General features: G+C 42.8%; 1 protein-coding gene and 1 long non-coding RNA gene across 4 annotated transcripts in view; one reads left to right on the top strand and one right to left on the bottom strand.

Annotated features, from left to right (window-relative positions):
- Positions 1 to 12257, top strand: part of LOC138569888 (uncharacterized) — a 173290-nt gene extending 161033 nt beyond the window's left edge. The window contains exons 2-3 of the long non-coding RNA XR_011303349.1: positions 11034 to 11182; positions 12072 to 12257. This is a non-coding gene — a long non-coding RNA (uncharacterized lncRNA). The remainder of the gene's footprint in view (positions 1 to 11033; positions 11183 to 12071) is intronic.
- CNTNAP2 (contactin associated protein 2) overlaps positions 1 to 21590 on the bottom strand; it is a 3301953-nt gene that overhangs the window by 47246 nt on the left and 3233117 nt on the right. The window lies entirely within an intron of this gene.

Raw genomic sequence — 21590 nt, 5'->3', positions numbered from 1 at the left:
ACAACAATTGACGCAATAAGAACCGAGCACGACATAGAAAACATCCTGATATGCGGAGATCTAAATGTCACCCAAAAAATTAATACGAACGCAACGGAATCACAAAAGGCGTCTGTATACCGTGGCACAATCTGGCGAAAGTTCACCGACTTGAATGAGCTATACAACTTGGATGAAGTGTTCGTAGAAATAGACAGAATACCAACCTGGCAGAGAGCATCCTCAGCCTCCACGATCGATTATATCTATGTATCTAAATCCATGTTGCAACGCCTACAATTTTTCAAAGTACGGCACACTCCAACAAGTGACCACAACTTACTAGAAACTGCATGGAACCTCAAAACAAACAAAAACTGTCAAATGAACATACAAATTGAGGCAAACGCGAAAGGCACCAGAATTAAATTAAGCAGTGCTGAAATTCTCAAAATCACAGCAAAATACAAGGCCTTTACTACATCAGCGACATGCCTCAGTGTCGACTACCAACCCCTACTGCTGCCGTACATACAATCAACAAAAAGAAAAAGAAATGCAACAAACAAAAATCCAAGGCACGTATACAACAAAGTTCTAATTGATAAAAGACGCGAATACAGAAGACTCCTTCGAACAGCCTCCAAGCAAACGCCCACAAATGGCATATCAGAGATGGAAAACATCAAAACAAAATACAAAGCCTGGGTAAGATCATATAGACACAATTTGTACCAAGAGGACGCCGAACAAATAACAAAAGCGCTCATCAACAACAATAGCAGGAATTTCTGGTCCTTAATACACAACGTTGAACAATCCCAGGATAATCAAATTCTAAATAATATCAGTCAATACACATGGGAAAGTCACTTCAGCAAAGTCTTCAAATCCGATCTAAACGCAAAACCACAGGTACAACAACCAACAGGTGAACAATGGTTGAACTTAGACAAAAAAGAAGACATTATCGATATCATCAACAAATTGAAAAACTCTCGTGCGCCAGGCCCAGATGGCATCAGCAATGCAGAACTAAAAAACCATCCAGAGGAATGGGCCACCTTGCTAAGCGTCATCTTTAAGCGATGCAACGAAACGAGATCACTACCACAATCCTGGTCCAAAGCAATTGTGGTACCAATCTATAAAAAAGGTAGTCTCACGGATCCAACAAACTTCCGACCTATCGCTCTACTAGATGTCATGGGGAAAGTATACGCCTCACTACTCTTGACGAGATTCCAAAGATGGGCGGCCTCTGCAGAATGTAATGACGAAATGCAAACGGGGTTCAAGAAACACACAGGTACAACATGCAACATATTAGTGTGCAGTATATTAAAAGCAAAAACCCTAGAAAAGAAGCACCGCCTATTTGCTGCTTACATTGACTTTTCACAAGCGTTTGACAGAGTTGAAAGATCCCTCCTGTGGAACAAACTAGAAGCATGGAAATGTCCCCACGCTCTGTTAGAACCAATCCAAGCTCTGCACCAGGAAACATCCATAAGAGTCAGACTCAGCCGTGAAGGTGACCTATCATCCGAAATAAACACCACGCGAGGAGTCAAACAAGGTTGCCCATTAGCATCAGCACTTTTTGTCACCTATATAGGTGACATTCAAAATATGAAAAGTCCAACACGAGTCTTCCCACCAACATTAGGTAAAACACAAATTGGACACCTACTCTACGCTGATGACCTAACGATTTTTGACCAAACCCAAATTGGCCTGCAGCGTAAACTTGATGCCCTTCTAATTTACGCCAATAGCAATCACCTGGAAATCAATATTAATAAAACAAAAATCATGATTTTCCAATCCCGTCCAAGAAAGGAAAACTTTCAATGGCATTTGGGCAAAACCAAAATCGAAGTGGTCTCAAACTATAAATACCTAGGAGTCCACATGGACAGCTCTCACCATGAGACCACAATGCAGCAGGAATTACACACAAAAATGAACAAACTAACAGCGCAAGCAAAAAAAATCAACAGCAAATTTGGAAAATTCTCCCTGAAACCAACAATAAACTTTTACAAGATGAAAGTCGTACCAACCATCATATACGGCAGTGAAGCCATGCCAATGATTCCACAGAAAGTCTGGTGTAAACTAGAAGATCATTTCTGGCGCAAAGTTCTCAATTTACCGAATTCGACTCCAGGGACAGCAATACGACGCGAACTTAGTTTACAATCCCTAGAATGCGCCGCAACCTGTAATAGAGTCATGCTATACCGCAAATGCAGAATGGACAGCAAAAACAAAATCTTCAGCATCATTAAACAAGAAATGAATGATAACACGTGCAACATGATAACCAACTGGCAAAGGCAAAATCAAAAAGTATTAGAGACAATCAACTCAGATGAAGATGAACTTATCACAAATCCATGCAAAGTGCTGAAGAAGATTAAAGACCTGGACTGGGCCAAAACGATCGATGACACCTCGATGTTAAAACTCATCGCTCACCTACCAAGTTTCACTGCAAAAAGAAATGAACTACAAAACTATATAAAGCAATTTCCAAACAGGCAAGCACAGATCTTAATCCTACGCGCTAGGCTTAACCTATTCAAAACAAACGAAATAAGACACATACGAGGACAATCACAGTCAAACATCTGCAGATTCTGCTCCAACGACACACAACCCCCAACGGAGACAATAAGACACTTACTCATGACATGCACAGCGACCGCAGCACTCAGACAGTGCTATCTGCCAATGATATCAGGTTTCAGCGCACTGCCAGAAGAGCAACTGTGGTGGTGCAGACTCATTGGGGGAGACAAAACAACGTGGCAAATAGCAACTGCAAAAATGCTAGAACACATCGACGGAAAGTTACTAAATGCGAACAATGAATAGAAAAACAGAAGTCTGCAAAACAGAAAACAAAGACAAGTCCTTCTCTGATCATCCTTTGTAGTTAACTACAAAAAGTGTAAAATTGTAAAATCATATTTTGATAAAACAATAAAAAAAAAAAAAATAAAAAAAAAAAGAAATGATTCACTTTTAGATTTTTAGAATTTTGCCAAATAAGGCAAAGGGAATACAATTATTTGCTCAGAATTACACATTTTAGCTAAGTGGTGAAACTGGGAGTTGAGATCAGTCTGCCACTTATCTACTTAAACAAATATATTCCCAAGCTATGGTTGAGTAGTTCTTCCATTCATGTATTCCAATTGGCCGGGTAATTATATTTTAAAACTTTAAAACGTGCGTACTGTGTGTGGCCGGCACAGTAACACCCGCTGTGTTTGTTCCTGGGAAGCGTTCCCTTAAACTTGCATCTTCTGTACTTTTCTTATCGTAGTTTTATTCTCGTTGCCATTTGTTTTCTTAATACGTCTCTTTATGACATTTTACAATTAAATTGGAAAACAGAACACTGCAAGGGCCTTTGCAAAGTGCATCCTGTCAGGGAGCTAACACCCAAAAATTGGAATTTCTATCACATCCCTGGACATCTTTAACAATATTCTGAACACTCTTCACAGTCTGTTGATAGTTTACCGCCAACAATAAATCACCTGACATGAGAACATTTGAACTATATCAAGCCTTGCGTGATCACCCACCACGTGTCTGTCGAGAGCGGCGCGCGTCGCGTGCCATCGCGCATGGCAAGCTCCTCAGTTCAGGCCAGATGCTCTGATGTTTGCAAGTAGGGGGTAATACGGTATCACACTCTACCTCACAAAGCACCAAAGAGTTCAAGCACACACCACATATTTTTTATGAGGAAATAGCCCCAACATTGATATTTGTGTGCCCGGCGGAATGTTCTTCCCTGCAGGATTCTTCATTATTTGTGCCACTTGCTCCCCGTTGTCTTACCATGGGCAGTGGTGGAAATGGAAAAAATGTGGTGGGGGATCCAACAACACAAGGGCGGGGTGGGGGAGGAGTTTGGGGGGATACCGAAGGGGCGTGGTCTAGAGGGGCGAGGCTCGTAGTGGAGATCCAGCAATGCTGGAATACATTAAAAAAAAAAAAAGCCTGCGACGGCAGCATTGCATTTTACCGCCGGCTTTGGCACTGGTACCATGCCAATCTGCGGTAAAAGGCAATGCTGCGTCACGTGCGCTTTTCTTCTTTTTACTCTCCCATCGTGGTTCATGGTCTTGGGCGGCTGACTCTGTCCAGATCCCGAGATCCAGCTCCATATCTGGTGCCGGATCGCGGATCCGCCGAGTGCCGGCCCAATGACCAGCACTGACCATGGGTCAAGCCCACACTGGATGCAGAAAATCAGCTCGAGGTGCAGTGCACTGGGTCAATATTCTTTCATGGACACACATTTGAAAGTGGTAAATTTAGTCACCCTAAATGTGTTTTTTTTGTGTGTTTTCTTTCTTTTAATGGGGTTCCTGTATACCCCCACTCCCTACAGCTTCATACCTCCACCCCCACTCTATATTTATTTTATCCCCCACAACCACATTTCTTTGGAGCAAATTTACCATTTTCAAATGTATGCCAAGGAAACAACCATATTGCCAGTTGGAGTTGGGGGGGGGGTCGGGAATATTTAAAAAGGGGTTGGTGAAGGGTGGTTTGGTGGGATGGAACCTCTCTAAAAAAAAAGAAAAAATTTGATGGACATTTTTGTTATTCTTTCCACGTTGAAACAGCAGGCGTTAGAAAACCTGTCGATGAAAGAACATGGAAACGTATTAGTGATGGCCGGGGTGTGGGCATTCTGCTTATTCAGAGTGGGAAAAACGGATGAAGGTATTTACGATGATTCTTTCTATTACTGAGGGATAGGGATCCGAATGGTCTGAATGAAGCAGAGAATCGGATGCCCAATGCACTTTCCCATGCAATGCGTTCTCCGTCACTCGCACACATCCTCTTTGTAGTTGCCATTGTATACATTGCAGTCGGTTTATAGTGATTTCATCGAATGCCAAAGCATTGAATGCCTAGGCATCTAAAAAAAAGCAACAAAAAAAGCATCAAATGTATTTTTTTCTTTTTTTTTTAATGGGGGGTCACCTCCAACCCCCATTTTTTTACCCCTTAAAACCCATTACAGTTAAAATAAAATCTTTACCTTTGAAAAAAATACATTCAATGCTTTTGGCATTCAATGCTTTGTATTCGATGCAATGACTGGATACCATTGCAGTCATTAGGCAAGTGTACTTTAGTGGGGTGTTGGCTGCCTTGTATAGAAGCCTTTAACGTATGGAGAAGCTTAAAAGAAAAGACAATTGTTAGCGAAAGGACTTCCCCTTTGGCCCTGAGCTATTCTGGGGATATCAATATAGCATTTTCATATAGACCCCACGGTGTAGACTTTCCAAGCGAGTGCAGGGTGTCCCCTCCCTTCTTATTCCTAAGATTTTCCCACTACTTATTCCCTACCTTACCTCATTCTTCAATATCTGCCTTTCCTCGGCCTCCTCCCCCTCTGCTTTCAAACATGCCACTATCATTCCGATTCTGAAGAAACCTACTGCTGATCCCCTGCTCACCTCAAACTTCCGCCCTATCTCACTTCTCCCTTTCCTCTCTAAACTTCTTGAGCGCCTTGCCTACTCTCAGCTCTCATCCTTTGTCAATAATCTCTCTCTCCTTCCCCCCTCTCAATCTGGATTTCGCCCGAAACACTCTCCTTAAACTGCCCTCACTTACATCCTTAACTCCCTCCTCACTGCCCGACACTCTAAGCAATCCTCTGTCCTTATTCTTCTTGATCTCTTGGCTGCCTTCGACACTGTTGACCACCCCCTTCTCCTCAACATTCTCTCCTCCTTTGGTTTCAAAGGCTCTGTACTCAACTGTCTATCCGCTTACCTCTCCTCCCGCTCTTTTTCTGTTTCCTGGGACGGCCGCTCCTCTCCTTCCCACCCTCTTGAATACGGAGTTCCCCAAGGCTCTGTGCTTGGTCCCTTCCTATTCTCACTCTACACCTCCCTCCTTGTCCCTGTGATCTCCTCTTTTGGCATCTCTCACCATTTCTATGCCGATGACACACAGCTCTTTCTTTCTCTTCCTTCTCTCCTGACCTCCACCTTAAACTTTCCTCCTGTCTCACTGCTATTAAAAACTGGATTGCTTCCCGCTTTCTTTCACACACCCAGGTAGAATTGTGAATATTTGCATGTCCACACTCAAATAGAATTGTGAATGTTAGCCTGTGTCGCATCTAGATAGGACCTTGAATGTTAGCATGTCCACACTTGGATAGAATTGTGAATGTTAGCATGCCCACACTTAGAAGGAACTGTGAATAGTAGCATATCCACACTTAGATAGAATTGTGAATATTGGCCTGCGTTGCATCTGGATAGGGCTTTGAACATTAGCATGCCCGCACCTAGGTGAAACTCGAATGTTAGCACATGCCACACTTAGAATTGGGGATATTGGCATGCGCCGCATCTGGATGGGACTGTGAATGTTGGCATGCCCACACCTAAATGGAATCCTAAACATTGGCCTGTGCCGCATCCAGATGGAATTGTGGGGGTCGACAGGGGCCACGCTTGGACAGAACTGTGAAAATTAGCATGCTAAAGGTCAGGTAACCCACTAACCAATATAAGCTCAAACTCTGCATACTTATCTCACTCAAAAAACGCACACAACCATCTCTCGCACAACAAGCCGCACACACTTCACAATAGTGCAACAACACATAAACCGGAGCAACAGCACACGCAGACTGATACCGATCCAATATCCGCACCAAAGCTGAGCATCTGGTGTATACCGAGTTGAAGCTGCCAGCAGAACACCACTCCTCTCACTATCTTACTCCCTCTTCACCTTACTAACCCATCCCACCTTATCATTTACAGATCCGCCAGAGCGCCTCGGGACCAATTCCGTTGGTGACGGTGCGCGGTACAAATACCTTTTAACATTTAACTCTGACAAAACCGAAGTAGTTTTCTTCCCTTCCAACTCCCACCCCCCTTCATCTCCCCCCCTTTCATTCATTTTCCTCCCTCTGATCTCACTTTCTACCCCCACTCTCGTAACCTGGGCTTTCACTTTGACTCTTCTCTCACTTTTTCCCACCGTATCTCACTCACCTCTCCTGCCTGTCGCTACCACCTCTACAATATTCGCAAAGTTCGCCCCTCTATTACTTTTCATGCTACTTAACTACCTAATCTCCTCCCTTATCTTTTCTCGCCTCTTCTACTGCTCCTCCTTACTTTTTGGCCTTCCTACTTCACATCTTGCCCCCCTCAAATCTTTTTATCACTCTGCCATCCGTACTCTCTGTCTCCTCTCCCCCCGTGACTCCATCTCTGCTTCCCTTTCCTCCTTTCATTTTCAACTTAAATTTCACTTCCTCTCTCTAGTGTTCAAATCTCTCCACGATCTTGCCCCCCCTTATCTCTCTTCCCTTCTCTCATTTTACATGCCCTCTCGTCCCCTTCGTTCCGCTGACCACTTCCTCCTCACTGTTCCTCCCTCCACCTGTGCCTCCTCCCGTTTCCGCTCCTTCCAACTCCTGGCCCCCCTCCACTGGAACTCCTTACCTCTCTCTATCCGCTCTTCTCCTACCCTTTCCTCTTTCCGCCCCTCCCTCAAATCTCTCCTTCTCCATTCCCCGCCATGACACCCCCTACTCTCACTCCCCACTCCTACCCCCTTTTGCCCTCATCCCCCTTATCCTCTCCCACCCCTTCCTTCCAACCTCCATCTACCCTCCCTCCCTGTTCTTGCTAGCCCTACCCCTCCTCTCCCCTTCCCCTCCGAATATTTGCTCTACATTATGTTTTTGGTGACTGATTCATGTTTGTAATTTGCTTCTGTTGTTACAATTTTTGTTATGTTAAATGTACCCTGTTGTAACTGTACAGCGCTTTGGTATAAAGCGCTATATAAGAATTAATACAATACAATACATTACCAACTCCCTGAGATGCCTGCAATGTAAACGGCTGGGTATGGAACCAAGTTCATTAAGTTTGCCAGCCTAAGGACATGAATTAGTATGTTTTTGTGATGAAAACAAGACATTGATGCCAGGCTTGGAGTGGCCTATAGGGCAACAGGCCCATGGCCTTAGCAAAAACACAAAATACTGGTGTGGGCCAGATTTTTTGATCAAAGTGGGCCACTTTCTTGACCAATTTGGGACAGTTTGATGAGTTCATTCACTCTGACTCTGCGGCTAGTAGTTTTTACCAGTGTAGCTGAATAAATATTCTTTAAAATGCACAATTTGCATCATACTTTATCAAAAAACTCCACCTTTGTTACTATTCAAACACTGTCACAAAAGGAATGAATTGCCATTTGTAACTGTGGGCCACTTTTTCATTGGTGCCCGAGCCATTTTATGGGCCAGTCTGACCATGATTGATGCCCCTACCGAGCACCTTGACAAAGCAAAGTGGCGTGGTGGGATGCATGGTTGAGGTTAGATTGAGTGAAGTGTACACGTGTGATCTTGTATGCATTTGACATGAATTAATTAGCAAGACCCATTTGGAACAGTAGGGTTAATATAATGAACACTTTCACAGCGCACAGCTGTAGCAGAGCCATAGCAGCTTCACTCGTTCCTCACATGCAAACATGCATAGAAATCCAAGCCCTGGCTCACAGTGATATGTGAACACAACATCCTTGCATAACTGAAACAGGCAAAGAGAAGACTTCACTAAAAAGGACAGGGAAAAGCTGTCGCAGTGATGTACATGCACATGTGTGCTATAGTAACAACTGCATAGTCGACAAGTTATGTAGCGCAGTTCTCAAACATCAAAACATATATTTTTAAACAGACAATTCACTTTCCACTAAAATAAGAGATGAAAACATAGGTTTTCAATCTGACAGCCCATGATGCACACTAGTGGTAAAATAACAGAATTAACAGGAAGGGATATTTTGAAACAAGCATTCAACCAGCTCACAATGACAACATATCACAAATTATAAACATTGTAGGTTTGCCACTTGTTTTAAAAAAACACTGACTGCTCTGGAAAGCATCCAGCTAAAACATAGCATCACAATATGAGATTAGAAAAATATGTTTTCAATCTGATAGTCCAAAGCACATGCAGCCCGATAAGGTAGTACAGCTGATTAAGGTTTAGCAGTCACAGCGCAAATCCTGGTAAAGGACAAGACAGAGGTGGCAGGCAGACGCAAGGTTCCCTTCCACAGCTGCAGAAGATTGCAGAGGATGACGTAATTGCAGCTTAGAGCAGCATTCTTTAGGGAATTCTTAGCTCGGCTCCAATTTCGGTATGTCACATGAAGCTAAACTTGAACCATTTTAATTTCAAATTTTATTACGAAGACATGAAAGGCAAAGCATGAGTGCTTCCGATCTCCTACGTTTGAAATTCGCCCTTTCTAATTGGTAGTAACTTAAAAAGTACATCAGCCATTTTAAATTATGGATAGAGCAGTAAGCTTTGAAAGCAAAGCATACAATAGTCTGGGTTTCCAAGTTTGAATCGGAAGAGCCCATTTCATTTTTAAATGTGCCAATCTAAGTGAGCATTGAGAGAAATGGCGTAGTGCTTACACAAAATACTTACCTATTAGTATAGTCATATTAATAAGATGACCTGGCAGGGGAATCTAAATTGAGCATAGCAGGTATTCACGAATGCAACAGATTGTTAAATATGTTTCCAGCTGATCTATTTTTATTTATTTATTTGACACTTGTAAAGCGCACCTAACCCGTAGGTATCTGGGCACAGGACAGATATTTACAGACATGATTACAGATGCATAGAATTGAGAAAACATATCATTTAATGTAAGATTTACAATGTACAATATTTACAGGTCTAGCAGATATTTATATCCTCTGAATTTAGCAACTAACAAGAATGTTTATTTAGATGATTACAAATTGCAATATCATTGTTTTAGAAAATAATGCTAGTATTTAGTGGGAAGAACAATAAAGCATTGATGAAGGACAGAGTTTGATTTAAGTGAATAGTAATGTTTAGACAGCTAAGAACGCAACTGCTTTTTAAATAAATAATTCTAAAATACCACTATGTGATTATTTAAACCTTTATGTTCCAGTAACTGAACAAAGAGAGTTGGTTGAGTATTATTATTTGAAAGTAATAACTTACAAATGAAAATGTGCTCATAACATAAGACTGATTAAGAACCCCCCTGGCCTCATTCATTCAAATAGGTTGGCGTGGAGACTCGCAGAGAAGGGGGGATAAAATAATTGATCACTTACTCAATTTCTCTATTTTAAAAAAAATTGGATTACAGAAATTTGCATTTTAAGCTTTGAGAACACTTTTCCTCAAAACTGAAGTTTTCAGAAAAGCCAGATATGGTAAAGTCAGAATGAGAAGACCGTGGCAACTATAAGAATGCATTGTAATGTTTGAACTGAAGGGACCTTCTTTCTTCTGAGCAAGAAGTCAAAGATCCCTGAGGTTAAAATACAAGTCACTAGGCCAGGTCCACCATGCGGGATGGACTGCTTGGATTTTCGATCAGTCATGTACTGGTGCACAATAAGATGGATACAAGAAAAGATGCGCGAGAGGCTGCTTTTTCATTTGCTGCGTGTGGTCATTCATGTGACACTACCCTTTTGCTAAGAATCAGGAATTATCATTCAAGGTTGGGCACATCCAACCTGCCTTGCTCATATGGTTGAGTAAAATTGTCATAGGAAATTTGAGGCTCTTTGGATGCCCAGATGAGATGTATCATTAGTTTTCGGAGGTGATGCCAATGTGCCCTTGGGGAAATGATTTGACTGTTCATGAGTTAATATAGAAGTTATGGGGATGGGAGACGTCTTTGACATGGAGACCCGGATGATGAGTGAGCGAGGCATGAGGATCCATCAGACTTTTCCATGCCTGTTTCATATCTGTGAATTGGTGGGACCTTTTGTGATCTCTTTTGCACTTCTTTCCGACAGTGACCTTCTTTATGCATTCAGACTGTTCTAGCTTGCTAGATTTCTAAAATTAATCTATTATGTAAATATTATGGTTTGCGTGTGATTAGCTTACTCTTAAATGAGGCCTCTTTTCTCTCCTCATTAGCCTATTAGGAGTGTTCAAGTCTTTATAGGTGACCAACGCCGTTGGTGCCTCCATGGAATTTGTGGATTGCTGCATTAGAGCTTCTCAGCATTCGGCGATCGCGTGAAGACTGCAGGATAATGAGTGCAGCTTTCCTCTTCAGCTGTGAGGTAAGCAAGCCACATGCTCTCTGCAGTTCTCAAGTTTTCTGCCCCATGTTTGTGCTGATGCTTGTTCTGATGAGTGAAACGTTTTAGTCAGTGGATCAGTTCTACGGCCTGTTTCCTGCAGCACCGTGACCTTCTAGGAAACAGTCTTCAAGGAAGGCTTCTTGTCTCAGCCTGCTAATGAGCCTTAGGTATGATAACGGACTGTTACCTGTATGAGGGGGTGAAGACACCAATCAGTTCTGCTCCATCCACCATGTTGGTCCCCTTTCTGCATAGCAACCGGGCTGCCCAGCCTCCTTAATCTCCACCCCCTCACACAAAATGGTGGGAAGTTGCTCTGCCACACCACATTGCTCGTCCCAGCTCCTCAACAGATTTTGCAGTTCATAATGAACTCAAAGAGTGGTAGATGTCTGCTGATTTCAAAACTAAGCAGTCCTCTTTTGGCTGTCTCTTTGGTCTAATTCACATGCCATACTCCCTAGGTTCATCTTGGAAGATATCTGCCGTAGAAACCTGCACTCCAGGATTCCGTGGCTCCATCAACCCCACCTGGTACCATTTATGATACAATGCCAGAGTCCTCTTTCCCTAACTGAAACTATTACTAACCAGTATGAAATGAGAGTCTGCTCACTTTTAGATTATCGAGATCAGGAATGAAGAGGAACATTTGAATTTAAGTAAAAGAAAATAGCTGCACTACATGATGTAGTATACAACATAATTCCCCCTGGATTCTGTGAAATGACTTATGAGGGAGCAGAGAGTTGGGGGATAGATGTTGGTTGACCAGTCTTGGGCTTTATGCACTGCACATTGGTAGAATTTGGGACTTGTGGCAAAACGCAAACCTATAAACATGTGTCCCCTCTGTTTAAACACATAGGAAACGATGATGCACTTCATATTATTCTGCCCGAAATATGCAGCGATCCGTGCTTCGACGTTGTTGCCATAGTGGAAATGATATGGGCTAAGCAGTATCGACCGACTATTATTTACCTGAAATGAATCCCAGGTGAAGCCGCTGCATGGACACTATTGACTGCTTTCTAAAAATGGCACGCAGAATTTGTGCTAAAGGCAAATGATTTCATTTGTTATGTTTTTCAATCTAGATTTTATTTTTGTTTTGTACTAATTATGCTTTTGTATCCTTCTTACTTTTTAATTTTGACTCTGTTGAGTTGGTAGTATTCTACTGGCCGGGAACAAAGCTTATTGATAATAACAGTAAAGGCAATAGGCGTAAGTCTCGATATATGGTCAATGCCACTAGAGCTGCTTTAGTGTGAGGAAAAAGTGAGAGATATTCATCCTTAGAAGGCCTTTGTAGCATTTCAAACGATATTCCCATTCCGGCGGAATTGCTTTTATTATTTTCATCTTTTTTATTGCTTTTGATTGTAACTGATGTAATGTATTGATGCATTAATGTGATTTTTATGGATATGCATATGTGATAAACCTTATTGATGATAAGTGGTATCTGCCACTGACTCATCCAGTTCATGGATGTGTAAAGATAGATAGGAGGCTATTTTCTAAACAGTGCAAAATGCATGTTGTGGACTGCCAAAGTAAGCACGCAGGATCTCTTGGGTTTCCTGCACTCAATGGTCACATTTTGAAAGGAGAACTGCAAAAAATACGAGTAAAACTTGGTGAAATCGCCTTAATTCTCATTTTAAATCCCCATCTTGTAAAAAAGTAAATGTTGCCTGCAAATTACTCTTTGTAGGTGCCATTTACTAATGGATTCCCATGAAATCCGCGTGCTTTTACCAGGTGCTAAATGAATGTGGAACCCACAGAAATCCATTTGTTTTGTGCGTGCATGAACATGAGATGTAGACTCCGGTTTGTGGGCCTTTATCCACCATGGAAGCAGGCACAAATGGGCTGGAGTGGAAAATAAACACGCAAAAGCATTACACCTTGCTTTTATGTCTTCATTTTCTGCACTACCCATTACAATATGGCCCACACCATATTTCCCAAACTCCTTTGTTAATATGTTTATCATCCCTACTAAGAGAGACATAAATATTTAAGCATTTATATAGCGCTACAAACCCTCAGGTATCTGAGCACTGTTTATTATTATCCACGATGCGTGGTGTTCAGTTATCGACTTCGGAAGGATGAAAGGCTGAGTTTGGCCCTGCCAGGATTCGAACCTGCGTCAGCAGGCTCTGCACAGATGTCAAAGCGAGCGCTCTACTCGCTGTGCTATCCGAGCGCTCTACTCGCTGTGCTATCGGACCTCTGCTATCGGACCGGACCATCATTCTATGTGATCCCATTGTTGCCCTTTTCCTTGCAGATGGACCATTCCAACGTGTATCCAGGGAGGGTGCCCTCATCCTAATACCTGGCCACCTGCGTACGATCTATAAAGGTTCTCTCTCGTTCGGCCTCTTTCCAAGGTCCTTCATCACACCCTTAAGTTCCCCCAGTCGGGTTAAGAAGCTATTAAGACATATCCTTTTTACAACTCTGAGTGTGCTCTCAATGTGCTTCAGTGACTGGCAGGCCTTCAAGATACCATTGTCTTTGGATATACAAAACCTAAAACATACATCTTAAATGTTACCCATAATCTGCAGGTGTCTGACACTGAGGCTACAATGACATTGTTATTGAAGAAAAATGAAGTCATGTCAGTCACGCTTTGCAAAAAATTGGAGCAATTCCAGAATCAATACGGTTTGGCAGGCGAGGAGAGCTTTGACATGAGCAAGACAGAGGAGTGATCAGACTTAGACCCTGGGGCAACCAGTGGAGGGACTAGGGATGGACTTTTTTAGTACCTTGAGAAAATCAGTCTGGGAGTACAGGTGGGGGAAACAGAGTTGGCTTGAGCCTAGTTGGAGCCAAATGCCTGGCTCTGGCTCAGCTAGAATGCATTTGTGAAATAAGAGCCCAATTGGAGCCAAGCCAAACCTCACCTCCCCCTCCATTACATTTGCAGAGGAAAGGAATGTTTCTTCCATTTGTTCCTTCTCATTCCCTTACTGCGTTCCCCATGGCTCTGTTCTTGGGCCACGTCTATTCACTCTCTATACTTCTTCCTTACTACCTGGTTAGGGGTTCAAAGTACATCTCTACGCTGATTATACACAGATTTTAGTAAGATTTCCTTCTTTCACCAATTGCATTCATAAACGTCTTTCTGCTTGCTTATCTGATATAAAGTCTTGGATGTCTTCTCGTTTTCTCTGTCTTAAACCTAATAAAACTGAAATTCTCTTCATTCCTGCTTCCCCAAAGATTCTCCCACATTTATAACTTTTTCTCTGCTTCAGTTTACATTTTTGAATCGGCCTGTAGGGCATTATTTTTGATTCTTATTTTTTCCTTGCAGGCTCCAACAGCTACAGTGGTTAAATCTTGTTGTTTTCACTTCTACAACATTCAGAACATTAATCATCTGATTTTCTTCTCTTCTTCTAAAATTCTGTTTCAATCTATGGTTCTTTTTCATTAACACTATTGTTGTTCTCATTATGTTGGGATTTCAAAGTATGATCTGCTTCCTCTATGTTCTATTTTATATTTTATATTATGTTGTTATGATTCTTTTTCTGCCCACATCACTTCTGAACTTGCTCATCTTCATTGGCGCCTATCCAGCAAGATTTTGAATATCAGTTGCTTTTTTTCTTGCCTTTAAGTGTATTTATGCCTTAGCCCCTCGTTATCTTTGTTCTCTTATCTCGTTATATCATCCTTCTTGTAACCTTCGTTCACATCACTTTTTTGTTGATCTTTTCTCGTCCTCCAAATGCATCTTCCGATTTCTGCTCCTTTCAACTTCTTGGGCAGTAGATATGGAATTCTTTACCACTTGATATCCGTTCCTGTTCTTCTCTTACTAAATTTAAAAACATTCTAAAGTCTTATCTTTTCCAAAGTGCTTTTTCACAATCGATAATGCGAATTGTGATCTTTCCAACTGGGGTGTTTTTATTATTTGTTCATCATTTTAGTATCAAATCTTTTAAATGTATTCAAAGAATTAAGTCAATCTAAACATAGGTGATCTCAGCTTTATGTCAGAGAAATTACCACAAGGTTATAGTTACTGAATAAATTGATCAATAACACAAGATTTTAGCTTCCTACATGAATCTCACTAATATCAATTTGAGCAATGTGAGAAAGCTGAAGGTGTCTCCCTAGCTAGTTTCCGGGGATCTGTCATCCAGGTGGCCAGGACATTGCCATTGCTATTGGATCCAGTTCCTGGGGGTGGACCAGTGAGGGAGGATCACCTGGATGGGGGTCCTTGGGGAGTGGGACACTGACGGGTGAGACGTGGTATCCCCACCAACTAACACCACAGCCGTTTACCTTACATGTTCCAATACAGGGGTCAGGCAAAGTCAGGTAATTGATCATAATCACACACACCCGACGGCCCTTTCCCTTCCCCAAAGGGATAAAAGGTGGAGCCAGAGAGCACAGTACGAGCAAGGTGAGCACAGCAGAAGGCATGACGAGATGGCTTAGCAGGTGCAGGAGTTCAAGCAAAGGAGAAAAGTGCCAGGAATCGAGAGGGTGGCGAGGAGAGAAGTGACCTTCCCCTTTTCATCCCAGACCCACGGAACCTTTGTGGAAGAGAGCCTAAGACTGCAAACAATAGCACCAGTGTCTTTTAGCAGATGTCAACAGTACATGGGGCAAGCCTATGCCGATAAGTAGGAGTGGCAGAAGCTCCCGTGACTGTGGTACTGCCTTGACTCCGATGAAGAAGAAAAGCCAAGCGGTTCATTACAGCCGGTGAGTCGAAGGGGAACCGATAAGAACCGGGCTGAGTTGAGGGAGAATCGCAAAGAGGCAATTTTGAACCAAGTTAGATAATCTATGAAAGAACTGTAAAGAGAGTTAAGGGGAGACCTGCTGCAGAGGGAAATTGGCACCATGTGGATGCTAACTAAAGTGACTGGTCGATCCCCATCTGAGCGAAGCTGCATATACTAGAAGGTCATAGGAGGGCCAGCAAAACAGGTCAAAGTGGTCATACAGAGGGTCAAGCAAAATCCCCGTACAATCGAAAGACTTTCATCTACAAACTAAGTGAAAGAAAGGGAAGTGAATCCCGCAGTAAGAAGAAACAAGGGAAGCGAATCCCAAGAGGGGCAGAGTCGAGATTCCTGAGAAACAGTATGTTTGGAATTGTTTAAAAGTACCTGAAGATTTGTGGAATACGATACAAGAAGGGTCAGCGCCCAGAAGAGGGGGGCCCAGGGGTGAAGCCGTCACCCTATGTGGAACTGTGATAGACAATTGAAAAGGGTCAGCACCCAGAAGAGGTGGACCCAGGGGTGAATTATTATCACCCTAATGAACTTTTCCTTTGTTAAAGGAACTTTTATTTTGTTATTTGAACACGTCAGGTCCTCTAAAGCAAGAGACTTTCAAGTGAAATGAGACTTGGCCATCGACAGCCCTGACAGCTGAAAAGCTCGAGAGTGTGTCCCAAGAGCTGCCAATAGAACTGTCTTCTCGTGCTGGAGAAGCCAGAGACTGTACTGTGGTCCAAGCTCCCATCTTACCCTGTGTCCAAATCATGGGGAAGGGAGACCCAGGCTATTGCATCCTGACATATTATTTGTGACCACTTCTTTCTTTTCTTGAGAACTATCCCACACCCCTTTTTGTATTAGTTGTGAGGTTTGGCAATAGGTTTCTTAGTATAGGCCCTTTTTTTTGACATGACGCCTGTCACAATTCATCACCAAGATACCAATAAGGAAGATAGAGACTCACCAGGAATGTAATAAGGAACCTAGTCCGTACTGATGTGCCCTCTTTTCCGTATTCAGAATCTTTAGAAGTAAAAAGGACCTTCCAAATGATCCACCACACTAGCTGATAGTACCAAGAGCTACAGGTGTGAATCACTAGAACGGGCGAGGTGTCCACCAATACACGGGAAGACCAATCGGAAAGAAGCGGTCTGTTTCTCAAGGAGACTTGTTTTCCATCCCTTGTCTTCTCCTGGGAAGGCAAATGGACCAAATTCAATGTGTAGTACAATCAGACCATTTCACCACCACCCCTCCTCGTAACCCATAAAAGACTAGTACCCTTAATGTTTTCCCTTACCGTAATGAGGAGTAAGGAGGTCCTAGATGATCCAGAAAGAATTCCAGGACAAAACAAGTAAGGGAAGGGAGGGTTAGTTAGGAGCTAGTACCCGTATGGCATGAGGGATGCAGTAGAGTCGAGTTGATGCACTGAATAGTCCCCTGGAACGCATCCTTTGATTCTAGTGCACGTGCTTTTGGATGTACGCCAATGGAATGAATTCAGGGTCAAAACTGATAGCTCACTGTACTATAGGTGAAAGCATGATCCGAGTATTGGAGTAGAGGCTCTAAATGCAGCACTTTGAGCAGATGCGCACTGTAAAAGGAACTTCTGGTAGCATGTGCACAGTATAGAAAGAGAATTATATGAGGCGTGCTGTAGCAGGAGTTGATGTATCGGGGACGCACAGTCCTTAAAGCAGAGTAGACGGAAATACAGGAGGTAACGTAACGCGGGCTTAGAATCACGGTTCCGTTACACAAACTGTAGCCCAGAAGCAGGGTAGTCACACAGCAGTTGGTAATACTGTGGGAGCGGGAAAGCAGTTCTTTTCACAATACTGTAGCCTGAAAGTCGGGTAAGTCCAACAGCAGACATAATGCAGAAGGAAACGAAAGACAGTTCCTTTAAACAGACCAGAGTCGATATTACCAGGTTATCAAAAAATGCCAAAGGCAGGGCAACGAATGCTGAATTCAGGCCAGGAATTCAAATGGAAACAATGTTGAGATGCAGAACGCAGAAGAGTTGCCAGAGCTTCAAAGATTTGTAACGCTAATCAGACGCACCAGGCTCCTGCCGTCACAGCATTTAAAAACTGGGGAATCCTACAATTTCAAAAGCTTAGTCAGAGAGCCTCCAACCCTTCCATTGCCACCAAGGAATCAATAGGGTTTGATATCTGTGGCAGTAGGGAAGCTATTAATCCCCCTGGGAAAAGAGGATTGATTTCTACATATTTTCTTTTGATTTCCCCCTCCAGAGTGTTACACCTGGTTAGCTCCAAAATATGGCATAGCATGGAATTTCGGGATAGATGTCTTAGCAGGCGTTATTGATCCAGACTTCTGAGGAGACATGAAGGTTCTCTTACAGAATCATGAATGAGGTATGTCATGGAGACCAAATTGCACAGGGAATTTTAGTGAGAGCTCTGTTATCTCAGTCCAAGAAAGTGAACTAGATGAAACAAACTGAAGTAATTTAGGCTTTCGAGAAGCTGATAAATCCCCTACCAGTGAAGAAAGGAAAGTAGAGGAACCCACCATCTATCCCATCCTAGCCTTTGCCAGCGAAATGATCCAGACCTCGCTGAAGCTTTTTTACAAGCCATTCCCGAAGAGGAAGGCCTAGAGAAGGGAAGTCCCCTTTTCTTCTTACAACTAGGGTTACTTTACAGAAAATGAACCTCCCCTGAAGGGTTAATAAAAACTCAACTCGTAATACCTAAACATCACCGAAAGGTCCTGCTAGAGATTGCACATTCCCATTTTACGGGTGGACATTTGGGCCAAGCTAAACCCCAGGCGCATATCAGTGGAAAGTTATACTGGCAAGGTATCAACACTGACATCAAAACCGTCATACAAACATGTGAGATGTGTTAAAAGATCAATCCGCACGTTCCATTACCTGCCAATCTGAACCTGTTGCCAATTATAGAAGTCCCCTTTTCACGAATTGGCATGGACATAATAGGACCTATCGAAACATCTAACTTGAGCCAGAAGTATGTCCTGGTGATCGTGGATTATGCTACCCGATACACTGAGGCATTGCCAAAGCAAAATAATACCACTCTGCAAATCTTGAAACATCTTCTACAGTATTTCTCTAGGGTTGGCTTTCCCAAGGAAATACTAACAGATCAGGGTCCAAATTTTATGAGTAAGCTTATGACCGAAGTCAAAGAGCTACTCCATATTACCACCTTGCAAACTTCTGTGTAGCATCCCCAAACCGATGGTCTACTAGAAAGATTCAATAAGACCTTGAAACTAACTCTACGAAAATTGGTAGACAAAGACGGGAAGGACTGGGACCCGAATGATCTCATGGGCACTATTTGCAGTGAGAACCTCCCCTTGAGCTACTCTATGGAAGAGAACCGAGGGATGTCCTGGACATGCTTTGGGAAACCTGGAAAAATGCAAGGAGGACCCCATTCCAATATCCCAAACCACCACTAGAATGCGAGAACACATGAAATTAGTCCGGATCTTAGTTTGTATTCACATGGGAAAGGCCCAAAACCAGCAAATGGTCAGATAGAAAAAAATCGTAAATGTACTTTTTTGTTGTATCGGGCAGAAAGTACTAATCCTCTTACCCACCTCAGAAAACAAACGTGTCTCCAAGTGGCACAAACCTCATGAGATAATAGAAAAAAAGGGACCATGCACGTATAAAAAATCCCAGCCAGACAAAAACAGAATGGCCACTTATACCACATTGATCTCCTAGAAGAGTGGAAAGAAAACCTGTCAGCCACCCATGACAAAGTTCTAGCCTGCTTGGTTCCCAAGGACATAGATAACTTTGACTTAATTCCACCCGAGTTATCTAGCCAACAACAAGAAGATCTAAAGGAAGTAATAGTCGCATTCCCTTATGTATTCTCATAGAAACCGGGAAGAGTAAAAGGTACTTAACATTACATTCGAACACCTAAAGGCAAGCAAAGTATTTCACCTAAAACCTGATCATCTCCCAAAGGTGCATAAACCCGTAGTGATTGAGGAAGTCAACAAAATGTTGAGGGCTAATATCATCGAACTTTCCTTAAGTCATTGGTCCTCTCCTATTGTGTTGGTCACTAAACCCGACCGGTCCTGGAGATTCTGTGTCGACTTCCGTCAAGCCAATGCCATATCGGACTTTGAGGCCTATCCCATGCAACGCATCAATGACCTAATTGATAAACTAGAAACAGCCACCCATCTACCCTAGATTTAACAAAGGCGTACTGGCAAGTCCTAGTATATGGGACAGATAAGGAAAAAACTGTGGTTTCAACACCCTTAGGGTTATTGCAGTTTAAAGTCCTCCTTTTCGGCATACACAGTGCACTAGCTACGTGCCAACATCTTATGGATGCCATCCTACAACCATATTTGGACTTTTGTGGAGCTTACATTGATGATATCTTCATTTATAGTAAGAACTGGGAAGACCATCTCTTCCATCTTTATACCATCATGAAAGTCCTTAGGAATGCTGGTCTAACTGCAAATCCAGCTAAATGCATATTCCGAATACGCTGTGAAATATCTTGACTTTTTCATAGGAAACGGAACTGTACAGCTCCAACATTAAAAAGTAAAAGCCGTCTTGGATACTCCAACTCCCAAGACCAAAAGAGACCTTAGATCTTTCCTTGGGTTAATATATTATTAGCATAGGTTTATCCCCAACTATTCGGATAAAACGGCACGTTTGACAGATAAACTTAAAAATGCGGAACCTCAGAAACGTCAGTGGAGCAAGGACGATGAGGTATGCTGTAACATCCTAAAGCAAACCAAATCCTAAAGGTAGTTGACTTCTCCAAGGAGTTTATGTTACAGACGGATGCCTCCCTTACAGGGTTAGGAGCTGTCCTGTCCCAAATTTGCAACAGACTTGAACACCCACTATAAACCAGTCACAATTATTCCCACGTGAGAAAAACTATTCCGTGGTGGAACTAGAAGCCCTAGCCATCAAGTCGGCCATTATCCATCTCAGGTACTATGTATTACAAAGAAAGTTCACTCTGGTTAGCGACCATTCACCTTTAGCCTGGATTAGCCAACGCAAAGAGTCCAACCTTCGGGTCATGCAATGGTTTCTAGACTTACAACCCTATTGTTTCACGGTGGAGCACCGGAAAGGAAAAGACCAGGGAAACGTGGATTTTCTTTCCCAGTTCCGCTGTGAAACAAATGTGGCTACATTGCATGGAGGAAGGGTATGTGAGAAACCTGAAGGTGTCTCTCTAGCTAGTCCCTTGGGAACTGTCATCCAGGTGGCCAGGACATGGCCATCACTATTGGATCCTGTTCCTGTGGGTGAACCAGTGAGGGAGGATCATCTGGATGGGGGGTCCTTGGGGATTGGAAGTGGGACCCCCTTCCTTTAAAACTTTTTTCCCATCCTCACACGTAGGACATTCCAAACCACTGCCCCCCCTTTTCTAACTCTAACACTTTTGCACAACACAAAGGACAACAGACTAACACCAGAGCCGTTTACCTGACATGTCCCAGTATAAGGGTCAGGCAAAGCCAGGCAATTGATCCAAATCACACACACCTGATGGCCCTTT

The sequence above is a fragment of the Ambystoma mexicanum genome, chromosome 2q, assembly GCF_040938575.1.
Source record: "Ambystoma mexicanum isolate Mex_15411 chromosome 2q, UKY_AmexF1_1, whole genome shotgun sequence".
Lineage (NCBI taxonomy): Eukaryota > Metazoa > Chordata > Amphibia > Caudata > Ambystomatidae > Ambystoma > Ambystoma mexicanum.
This window is presented reverse-complemented; position numbering and strand designations above follow the sequence as displayed.